The 12,385-nt window shown below is 36.9% G+C and overlaps 1 non-coding gene across 1 annotated transcript; it reads right to left on the bottom strand.

Annotated features, from left to right (window-relative positions):
- Window positions 1-1,530: 1,530 nt before the first annotated feature.
- On the bottom strand, window positions 1,531-1,651 carry LOC147429614 (U6atac minor spliceosomal RNA). The gene has a single exon (XR_015185931.1). It is a non-coding gene; the product is annotated as a U6atac minor spliceosomal RNA (small nuclear RNA).
- Window positions 1,652-12,385: the final 10,734 nt, after the last annotated feature.

Genomic DNA, 12,385 nt, shown 5'->3' on the forward strand with positions numbered 1-12,385 from the left:
GTCTTGAGTTTATAGCTCTTCTTGCTCTTTGTAGAACTCTTTGGTTGAGGTAGATAGATCTAGGCTATTACTTTAGGCTTTTTGGCCCAAACATTAGTGTTCCTTGGAAGTAGCACTAAGCGCAATGATTGACTCCTTTGATGCTACCCACCCTGTCACCTTATGTTGTCGATGTTGAACTTGTGTTTCATGTATCCAAATTGGGTCTTTGACTTGGATGTGATCTTTGGATACTTTTGAATGCTTTTTTGTAATGAAAAATTTGGTTGATAGACTTTTTGTTTTGGTCTCCATTGCATTGTCAATTGTTGGAGATCAAGCCTAATGACCTAGCCTAGGAGTACCTTAGTCCTAGTGTAAATATTCATTTTAAGCTTTCAATAAGGCTAAAGGGTTTTTTGCTCTCTGGGGTCTTTTTACCTTTAGCACCCTCAATTCTCTCCCCAAATCACTCTAAGATTAGCCGTAGTCTTCCATCCTCTCTCTCTCTCTCTCTCTCTCTCTCTCTCTCTCTCTCTCTCTCTCTCTCTCTCTCTCTTATTGGACCCTTTTTTAGATCTCTACAATCACTCCCTAGATATAGGAAGTAGTCCTCCTTTTGAGATCCCTATATATAGGGACATCACATTTTGTATCCTCGTGTGTTCTTTATCAATTACAACATATTGCAAAGTAGTTCTTATGCTTTAATTCGATCTCTATCAATTCTATTAATCTTATATGGTATCAGAGCTTGGTTAATCCAACTATAGATTGATAGAGTGCTTCTAAGCTTTCATCAAAGATAACCTTTCAAGCCTTGCAGAGAAGAATTAAAAGATTGTTCTGCAAATTCTTCAAATCATAGAACCACAAGGCATTTTTAATAATGTGGTAATCACTCATAGCCTAAGCAAAGTTCAACTTCAAGCCTTAAGTGAAGGCGGTTAGCTTCGAAGTCTTCAATTTCTCAACATTGTCGTCAATGGTGAATTCCTACAACATCACAATTAGTGAAAGCAATGGCTTGTGATTCACAATCGATAGCTTTGTGAGCCTCAAATCATCCCCAATTTCTTAAACAAAGCTTCAAATCTCTCAGAGATAGCGGACGGCAGTGCTGGCTCTCACTTGTATCTCTTCACGTGAGCCTTCTTTGATGTGACACAGCTTATGGATGCTCAATCAAGCCCCTGGTGGTCTCACACACACAAACCGAATGCAAAGAGATTCAACAACATTGACTAAGCCCGCCAACGGCTGTGAATCGCTCTCATGGAAACTCATCTTGCATAGTCAATATGACGACTTCGACCGTACGGATCAGTAATCCTCTGCATGGCGATCCACTTCATACATTCCACTCGCTAGATACCTACTCATAGCTCTTGCCTGCAAGGAGCGGCTTCCATCACTCCCGGCAGTCACACTATGTAGACATTTATAAAGTTTCACTTATAAATTTTTGTAAGGCTTCTAAAAGACCAGTCCCACAGCATCATAGCAAATTTTTGTAAGTCTTCCAGAGGGCGTGTCCCATAACGTTATTGCATTAATTTGTTTTAAAATCCTCCCGAGGCAAGAGTGCCTTAACATGTTTTGATCTAAAGCTCGAAGGCTTCTCTCGACGTTTTCAAAGAAGATGCTAACAAGCTCTCCTTCACTAAATAAAAAGGCCTTGCCTCACAAGACTTAGGTTTTATTGACCCATAACCTAAGGTTGTAAAGGTTCATGTTTTTTGAGGAATTACTCAACTCCGAAAAAAGAGGAAATCCCCTTGTAAAAGAGAATAGACAATGCCTTTGAGCAGATTCAAGAGGTAAGACCTTCTCTGGCAATGAGTAAAAACTCATCTACGATTAGCACAATCACAAACGAAACTAAAACACTAGTAAACCGTGACGAAGAAGAAGTAACTTCCAAAGCTACACACATACTTGGTCCTAGAATTTACAGGACAGTTAGAAAGAAATTCTGCCCATACTGCAAAACTTGGTATGTTGAACAACAACAACCTAAACGAATCTCTGTTCAAGAAGCATTTGCAAATTAAGTAAATCATTCTCTTTGTACGGAGTTTTAGATACTGGTAGAGTAGTACTCTACTAAGACCACTCCTAGTATGAAAATCAGTGACGGCACAAACTTCTTCACATGACAAACTCGAAAAAAATTCAGACTTATGAAAAAGGGATTATGGGATATTGTAGGAAGAGAACCTGTAGGGACTTCAACTAGAGAAACTTCCTAAACATTTGAGCAAAGAAATCTAGAAGCTCTAGGTATTATAGGGGAAGGCTTACAAGATGTCTTTATACATCACATTGGCTCTTGCACTACTGCACGAGAAGCATGGGATTTACTTGGTATTTGGTACTACTTCCAAGACATCTAAAATCATTCTCTTCATAGAGTTTTTTTCACTTACAAAAACTGCCGACACTACTATGCCAGCACACTTAAGCAAATTCAAGAGTTTACTATCACAATTAGCAGGAATCAACAAAGATGTCAAAGAAGATATCAAAATTGCTGTTATCATCAAAAGTATTTCAAATCTTGATGAGTATTCTAGCCTTGTTACCACCCTAACAAATCTCCCTACACCTATCTTAGCTGAGGTGGGGGCATCTCTCTTAGAAGAAGAAAGAAGAATCCATAAGAAACATGAACATTTTGAAATACAAGGATCATACCTTACTCAAAGTAAGGAGGGCAACAAAAGTCAATGACCATTCTACAAAGGAAGCAGCTCAAGGGAACCTCAAAGGAACACATCATTCAAAGACTCCAAAAAAGGCACTGTATGCACATTTTGTGGCAACGACAATCACAGTGAGGAATCATGTTTCCTTAAACAATGGATAAAAGCAATGTGCATCAGAGAGTCAGATTCAAAAGATGCAGATGAAGAAAAGATTGCCTCAGATGAGGCAAACCTTGTGCGTGTAGACAAAGAATGGGCTTTCTAAAGGTCTATACAAGCTAGGAAAAAGTATTTTTGTATCTCAAAACACCTTCTTGTATTGTACCTAGTATCTTCCTAAGTTGAATGAACTCTCTTGTTGAATCCACCTAAGAGAACCACACAATTATAAGTGTGTTGTATCCTTAGAGTGAACCTTGAGTAGGTGTATCACAAGGCTTTTTGGTTATGCTAGGTCATCAACTTGAAGGAGGGTTTTTTGGAGATTAATCCTAATGACCTAGCCTAGGAGTACCTTAGTCCTAGTTTAAATCTTCATTTTTAACTTTCAATAAGGCTAAAGGGTTTTTTTATCTCTGGGGTCTTTTTACCTTTAGCACCCTCAATTCTCTCCCTAAATCACTCTAAGATTAGCTGTAGTCTTCCAACCTCTCTCTCTCTCTCTCTCTCTCTCTCTCTCTCTCTCTCTCTCTCTCTCTCTCTCTCTTACTGGACCCTTTTTTATATCTCTACAATCACTCCCTAGATATAGCATTTAGTCCTCCTTTTGAGCTCCCTATATATAGGGACATCATGTTTTGTATCCTGGTGTGTTCTTTATCAGTTACAACATATTGCAAACTAGTTCTTATGCTTTAATTCAGTCTCTACTATCAATTCTATTAATCTAATATCAATGGTGTGGGTCTTGAGGTAGAGGCTATGCGAGAAGTTTGATGGAGGATCGTTGAAGGTAAAGTTGTCTTGAGAGGTTGATATACTTCAGAGTGTATCTTAGCTTTACCCTTTTTTGCTATGGTTGGTTGCTCCTTCTTTGCATTGACTGGAGGTGCTTTTGGGGCTTTTGATGGTGTTGTTGAAGATTTTCCTTGTGGTTGAAAGAAGATGTTCCTCCATCTTCTATCAGGATCAGACTCTCTTTTATATGATGGGAGTAAACTATGTGGAAAGTATCCTTGTACTCTCCAGTGCTCAGCTTGAGTACGGCTTCTGCCATGCCAAAGCTAGGAATCATTATTTTAGAACTTGTGTACACTATCTCCTTTAGCTCGGTGATTGGCGGCTTCCCCATCATTATCCACAGATCATAAGACATTAGATTCTTTGTTGCTTTTGAATCTATTACAGCTGAACATGTGATTTTGAGTCCTGTTTCTTCGCATATGCTGAATTTGATCGTCATAGGAGACAATCAATCTTCTTCCTTGTCCGTGTTCTTCTTTTGATCTTGCGTTTGCTGAACATTTGATGAACTTGGAAACTTTGCTTCTTCATCTGCTTTCATTTGGACTTGTTCTGGGGTCGTCTTCTTTAAAACAGATTTTGTCAATTCTTCTGGTATGTCAATGATGACATATTCTCGTGGCTGCTCTGCTTCCTTCATTTGCACTTTGGATTTATGCTACAAGACGTAGCCATCTGTCTGACATTTTTTGCTTTCACACTCACAAACCTTGTTAGCTTACTTCAACACCTTTATCGTAAATAAGGGAGTTATATCATAGCCATCTTCATCGTAAAATTTGGTGTTGGTCACCTCATTTACACACACATCAAGAGTGGCAAGAATTTGTTGCCATCCAAATGGTTCAAACATCTCTTTTGAAAAAGGCTCTGGTACATATGCCTCGTCTTGTACTGACCTATCATGAATGCAATCCTCTTTTTTCAAACTATCACCCTCTCCACATGTCCAATTGTGAGCTTTGTTTTGCATCCAAGCACGCATTTCTGCTTCTTGGCCAGTTGTGGAGTTTAATTCCTCTCCAAGGGTTCGTTCCACATCTCTATAACTATGGTCCGTGACATTGATCTTCGTAGTGACATCCTTGTGTCTTAGGTATATGTAGTCAAAGCCCCAATCTTGTACCATTTTGAGATGATGCATAAATGGTCTGCTCAATATGATATCAAAGTTGCTGCCCTTGTCAAAATTCATTATGGCAAAGGTGTGCTCATACTCTATGCCACACGGAGATACAATGATTTGTTCTAATATTCCTATCGGTCTCTCCACGTAACCATCCGCTAATTGCAGTTTCATTCAAGTTTTCATAAGAGCAGGCTTTTTCCAATTTTTCCATATTTCTTTGGTTGCAAAGGAAATTCCTACCCCACTATCTAATATAGCAACTGTCTTTAATCCTTTGTACTCAAGTGGTAAGGTGGTGTTTCCTTCTTCTACCCACCTTATTTACTGGTACTGGCTTTGTCTATGGCTTCTGAGGTGAAGTCTCATCTATGTTTTCATCTGCAAGTTGGTCATGTGAAGGGATTTTCAACCCCATCTTCTCCATTTGGCCCCATAGATGCGGTCTAATTTTTAGTAGCTCTGAGAGATAAAGTGTGCATTGTATAGGAGAAGACATCAATTTGTGCAAGCTCTTGATATCTATCATTTTTGGTGTGGCTTTCCACTGAGAAGGTACCATTTTAATCTCAAATTTTGTTTCAAATTCTCCTATGACAGATGGAAAAGTCTGTAGAGAGCGTGGTTTTCTCTCTTCATATGCTACAGACTCGACATCCCCATATAAAGATCTTATATCCCTTGGAAAAAAATCATGATCCATGTTTATCTTAGGGATAGGTGTTGATTGTAAAGTAGCACTACCATCTTTTTGGTTTCTGATTGATTCCCATAATGATTGTGGCCACGGTTCTTCTACCTCTGGAATAGGCATCACTACTTGTGAACCCACCCCATCTGTGGTATTGGCTACTTCCCTTGTATCTAAAGGTACCTCAACTCCTAGCTCTTCCTGGTCTCTGTTTACAATACCATGGCTCTCCATTTCTTTGATTTTTTCGCGTATTAGCACCTCCGTTTTTGGAGCATCTGGAAGATGTGGTTCCATAATATTTGGGACTTCTGGATGAGCTCCTTGCACATCTGCAACCTCTCTTTTTCATACCCTGGATGAGGATATATTAGCCATCTATCCTCTTAGGTTTGATTGGGTTTTAGCCTAGCTTCATAGGCCCTCAAAATAGTATCTAAACGTTCAAAGAGTTTGTCGACCAAGACTAAACTCTTTAGATCCCTTTGCGTTTTTCTTGCTCTCGTCTAAGCTGTTCTCTTGCTTGATTAAATTTGATTTCTAAAGCTGTTTTCTCCTTCATACTCTTCGCTTTCATTTTGTCTTGTTCGGCTTTCCATGATTTTCTTTCTGCTCTCACCGATATGTTCTCGATTTTTGTTTGAACAGGCAATGTGGCTTCCTCCTGAACGATTGCATTTTTGGCATCTTCTTGAGCTTGAGCTTGAGTCATCACCCTTACAGGAATTGTGGGTTCTACCTCAGATCCTCTTGAAGAAGGCATCACGCCTATATCATTCATTGTTGCTTTCCCTTTGTAGTCTAGATTTTTAGCACAGTCTTGGCGTAGATGGTCTCTTCCACAATGTTCAGAGAATACAAATAATTCTATTTGTGGAACTTTGTTTGGACAATTTCATGCCCAATGATCACCTCCACATTCATAGCATGGATCGTCTTGTTTCATAGCCAGTGATCCAACCAATGGTTGTTCTTTCCTTGTAAGAATGTTCTTTGACCCATAATCCTGATTGGTTAGAAACATGAGTGTATTGTCATCCATGGAGTACTGATTTCTTGTAGATGGAGTACTGATTTCTTTCAGGTTGTGGCACATGCATTGGTTGAGTCTACTTGACTACTACTCTACTATCTTTTAGAAGATGTGGTTGCTGCCCTATCATACATTACGGTTTTGGTTGAGTGCTACACCATGCAGTGGGGTGATCCCCTCCACAAATATTACATCTCCTCAATTGAGGTTGTCATACATTTAGGTTCTATTTGTAGCCTTTGTTTATTATTTCAATCACCCCCTCGACCACTTGATCAATGATTGGTTCCCAAGGAGTTTGAACATCTCTCTTTGTTGTTGATTCTCTCTTCGAAGATGAGGTACAACTAGTTGCATTGTCTGTATCTTCAAATACCTCTCCGTAGGCCTTACAATTGTCAACTAGATATAGAGCTTCTGTAGTGACTTGCTCGAACGTTGTGCATCCTTTCAAATGTAGATCCTTTTTTAGAGTCTCGTTTCTCAAGCCCTCAATGAAGAGAACTGATAATTTCTCATCTTGTGGTAGCTCTCTTGCAGGACATCTGTCTATGTATTGTTTGAAGCGAATCGTGGTCTCTTGGAAAGATGTCTCTAGCTCTCACCTCTCATCTTGGAGAAAATCCCGGTGGAATCCTCTCTAATGTGTACTCTGGCATCGTTTTTGGCTAAAAGTAAGTAGAGATCGGAGTACCCTTGTATGTGTATCATCTTAAGTCAAGCCGATCAACAAGTATATACTCACATCCATACTTATCTACCATCAAAACTTACACTCCGTGGGCATGTGTATACGTGAATGCATAGAGGTTCTTATGGGTGGTCTACTCTCTAGCATTGGGTTCTACACACTTGTAGAGGATACATAAATCTCCATTTGTGAACCTATACAAACCCTCATGAGCATAGTCATTTATAACTCTCATGGATTCGTTGGTCCTAAAGAATCTCACATTTGGCTTGTTGATCAAAGGATGCCTCTCCTCTATGTATTCTCCCACTACCACTGTTGGAGGCATTGCAATGTTTGTTTCATTTTTCATGTCTCTGAGTGGAGTAGAGAACCATGGCGGTGGATGATTTGTCATGTTTGAGGCTCACTCAAAACTCTCAAGATAGTCCTTGACAAGTCCACTTTGGCTTAGTGCAACTTATCCCTTTTTACCCCCGATCAGGTCTCTCAAAAGTCAAGATTTTGTGACTTTTTGGTCTCTAGAAACTGGTCTTGGGGTACCCTAAAATTTTGGATTTAGGAAACCTAGAAAAATTCAGCTGGCTATACTTGACTCAATTTGGAGTTTTCTATCAAAAGTTAGAGCAATTTTAGTGAACTTCACTTGAAACATCACTCAAGACAATCTCAAGATTAGAACATAGGAACTTTGGCTTGTAGATTGATTTCTAGAAGGTATTTTTAGCTCAAACTTGAGATTTGGGATGCAGTGAAGTATGCCTACAAGATCATCAAGTCAGATACCCCCATTATGCTGAGGTACATGGATCATGATCCATGTTCCTTTGTCATTTTTTTTTCAAATTTTGACTGTGTGTAGACAAGGTCATATGCAGGCTATATACCAATTTTCATCAAATTCTGAGGTTGAGGTACATGGATCACGATCCATGTTCAACCACATCTGAACTTGATCTCTTGGTAGCTTGTTCCTCACTATGTCCACAAGCTAAATCTCAAATCTTTTTGGTTTTGGATTTGTTTTGACGGGTCAAATGTCCAATACAAGCTGTGCACTGCGATTTTTAGTTTGTCACCTGTTTTGCTCCCTTTTGACCCAAATTTGATCAATTCTTTTCAAAATTGGACTTGGGGATATGGTTCCTTGTGTATGCACTTCTGATGTGGAAAGTTTCAGGTTAAGCTGTCACTATGGGTACATGGATCACGATCCATGTTTGGAGGCCAAACTGGCTTTTCTTGGTACCATCAGATTCAGCTTGATTAGTAGGTCGTATGGTATCAATTTTTTAAAAAATCTACCTCTGGATTGAAAGTTAGGTCAATTCTAGCACTTGCTCAGAGTACTTGGCAGTTTTGGCTTTTGTGTAAGATCCCCAACCCGCCTACACCAAGATCGGGATGGGATCCTTGACAGGTCTCTAGGCCTTATAAAAATCGGAGTCTCTAAACAAGAAAAATCCAAGGAATAAACCTTTTCCATTGACAATGGCTTGGGTCTATAGCCCTAGAAGAAGACCTAGTCCTGTCTCGTAGCGGAAACGGGACATTGTATTCAAACGGCCTACAAAAAAAAATCTAATTCCGTCCCTATAACTTCATCATTCAGATTATGGTTTCCTTAGCCAACGCTTTTTTCCCCCTAACATATGTGAGGGCACAGCCGTTGGTGGATTCCTCTTCCAAGTGAGAAGTTTCTAAAACGTTTTAGTGCATGGGAATGGATAGTTACCTGACTAATCAAGTCCACCCGTCCATGATTGACAACCTTAGTCAATCCCCACTTACCACCCCGCACTCATGCAAGATTCATTTATCTTATTATTACATTGTTTTAACATTTAAAATAATGGTTTCTTTTAACGTTCCATCACAGTAATTCCTTGAAGACATCATTGAAAGCATTCTTTCAGAAAACAAACATCTTTAAACTTAAGACAGGGTACGGTCAATCAAAACATTATCCATAATAACCATGACCAGTACTCTTCTTGTCTCAAGACCACCTAAGGTGAAAAACGGCACCCATTCCTTGTTCAAATCCGGAGTGGAATAAACCCCCACCCAAGGTTCCGGGTGCCCATACACCAAACCAGTTGCCCATACAACCGGGCGGCTCCCCTAGGATAAGAACGGTATCCTAACTTATGTAGAAACATCAAGACATGACACGGAGTAGAAACTCATCGTTCATGGGGATAACCGACTTAACCGTGGCTAGAAAGCCAATCATTATCATCAATTTATATCAAGGAGTCGGAGGTGTCTTGAGACAAGCTGTCTTAAGGATGATCAAACATATCTTTCCTAATTCAACCAGTTTTAACCCAAACAATTCTTTCCTACATTATAAACAAATGCACACTGGAAGTCACCTTCCGTTTTCAGCCAGTTTATCCTTCCTACGTATGCAATGCTAACTTATAAAAGAACTTAAACTAATTAAAGACTTAATTGAATAATGGGAAACCCACCTAGGATTGATTGGCCATCTGTTGTTGCGTTGGTGCCTGAAGACTCTCCTTCGTAGGCCTACTACTAGGCCCGGCTTCGTCGTCGTGCGACGTTCTAGTTCATTTTGGAGCTACGTCCTCATCATCAGATGTAGAATTTGCTCGGGTCCTTTTTAGTATCATAACTTATTATCCTTATAAAAAGGACGTCTAATCATTAGGTAAATAGTTCAAAATCTAAACTTAACCTTTGTATTCAACCGTAACCCATCCAAGGTTAAATTTATAGTCTTAATTGATAAATTCTTGACCTAGTAATTTCTTATAGGCATGATAACTTTTTTTACCGCTTTCCTAAGGGTTTTCTAAGCTCTTTTAACTTTCTTATAATTTTCTATATTTTTTTTTTCTAATTTTCCCATCAACTTTTAAGCTAATAATCTACTTTATTTGGGCTTAATATTTATTGTATTTTATTTCTCTTAAATATTTCATTTCCTCAACTTGATATCATAGGTTTACACTTACTATAATTTTCCTAAAAACTTTTGACCACAAGGTCTATTTATTTTAATTAATCATTCGTTAAAAATAGGACTTTTGGTCAATTATAATTTCTAATCTCACCAATTAACTATGGTATAATTACCACAACTAGATAAGGATATTTTTGACCTCTGGTAATTATCTTATTATTTTCTAACTTAATTATATAATTTTCATCTTCAATTTTTAGCTAAAATTTGGATAATTTGACTTAGATAAATATCTATACTACTTTTCTAACCTTGGAATAATTATCACGGCCTCTTTGTTCTATAATACAACTCTAATAAATAGCATGTAATTATAGCACATGATTTACTAATTTCCCTCTTTAGTTTTTAGCTAAAAATAGTACAAATTGACTTAGATAAATATCTATACTACTTTTCTAACTGTGGTATAATTATCACGGCCTCTTTATCCTACATTATAGCTCTAATAAATAGCATGTAATTATAGCACATGATTTACTAATTTCCCCCTTTTGTTTTTTAGCTAAAAATAGTATGATTTCACTTAGATAAATATCTATACTACTTTTCTAACCTTGACATAATTATCACAACCTCTTGACCCTATAATAGAGCTTTGATAAATAGCATGTAATTATAGCACATGATTTACTAATTTCCCCCTTTACTCTTTAGTTAAAAACAGTATAATTTGGCTTGAATAAATATCTATACTACTTTTCTAACCTTGACATAATTATCACTGCCTCTTTACCTTATAAATTAGCTCTGAAAAATAGAATGTAATTATAGCACATGATTTACTAATTTTCCACTTTACTTTTTAGCTAGAAACAATATAATTTGACATAGATAAATATCTATACTACTTTTCTAACCTTGGCATAATTATCACGGCCTCTTGACCCTATAATACAGCTCTGATAAATAGCATGTAGTTATAGCACATGATTTACTAATTTCCCTCTTTACTTTTTAGCTAGAAACAGTATAATTTGACTTAAATAAATATCTATACTACTTTCCTAACCTTGGAATAATTATCACGGCATCTTGACCCTATAATACAGCTTTGATAAATAGCATGTAATTCTAGCACATGATTTACTAATTTCCCTCTTTAATTTTTTGCTAGAAACAGTATACTTTGACTTAAATAAATATCTATACTACTTTTCTAACCTTGGCATAATTATCACGGCCTCTTTGCCCTATAATACAGCTCTAAAAAATATGATGTAATTATAGCACACGATTTACTAATTTCCTCTTTTAATTTACCCCTGAAACCAGCGTAATTTCACTAAGATAATTAGTTAAACTAATTTTCTGAGCTTCTCCTAGTTATCACACGTTTCTTAACACCTAATTAACCACTAATAATTATAAAAAAGCATTTTAATTCCATTTACTAAATTCCCCTATTTAAATTTCTCAAAAAACAGGGTATTTTAGCTAAAGTAATTAGCTACATTAATTTCCTGATCTTCTCCTAATTATCACGGGCTTTTGAACACTTAGTTAACCATTGATAATTATATGACAGCATTTTAATTCCATTTACTAATTTCCCCTATTTAAATTACTCAAAAAACAGGGTATTTTAGCTAAAGTAATTAGCTAGCTTAATTTTATGAACTTCTCCTAATTATCACGGCTTTTTGAACACTTCATTAACCACTGATAATTATATGATAACATTTGAATTCCATTTATAATTTCCCCTATTTAAATTGCTCAAAAACCAGTGTATTTTAGCTAAATTAATTTCCTGATCTTCTTCTAATTATCACGGGTTTTTGAACACCTAATTAATCATTGATAATTATATGACAGCATTTGAATTCCATTTACTAATTTCCCCTATTTAAATTACTCAAAAAATAGGGTATTTTAGCTAAAATAATTAGCTATATTAACTTTCTGAACTTCACCTAATTATCACGGCTTTCTAAACATCTAATTAACCACTGATAATTATATGACAAGATTTGAATTCCATTTACTAATTTCCCCTATCTAAATTACTCAAAAAACAGGGTATTTTAGCTAAAGTAATTAGCTAGATTAATTTTCTGAACTTATCCTAATTATCACGGCTTCTTGAACACCTAATTAACCACTTATAATTATATTAAATAATTTGAATTCCAATTACTAATTTTCCCTATTTAAATTGATCAAAAAACAAGGTATTTCTGCTAAAATAATTAGCTAGAT

The sequence above is a fragment of the Adiantum capillus-veneris genome, chromosome 22, assembly GCF_014529385.1.
Source record: "Adiantum capillus-veneris isolate H3 chromosome 22, ASM1452938v2, whole genome shotgun sequence".
Lineage (NCBI taxonomy): Eukaryota > Viridiplantae > Streptophyta > Polypodiopsida > Polypodiales > Pteridaceae > Adiantum > Adiantum capillus-veneris.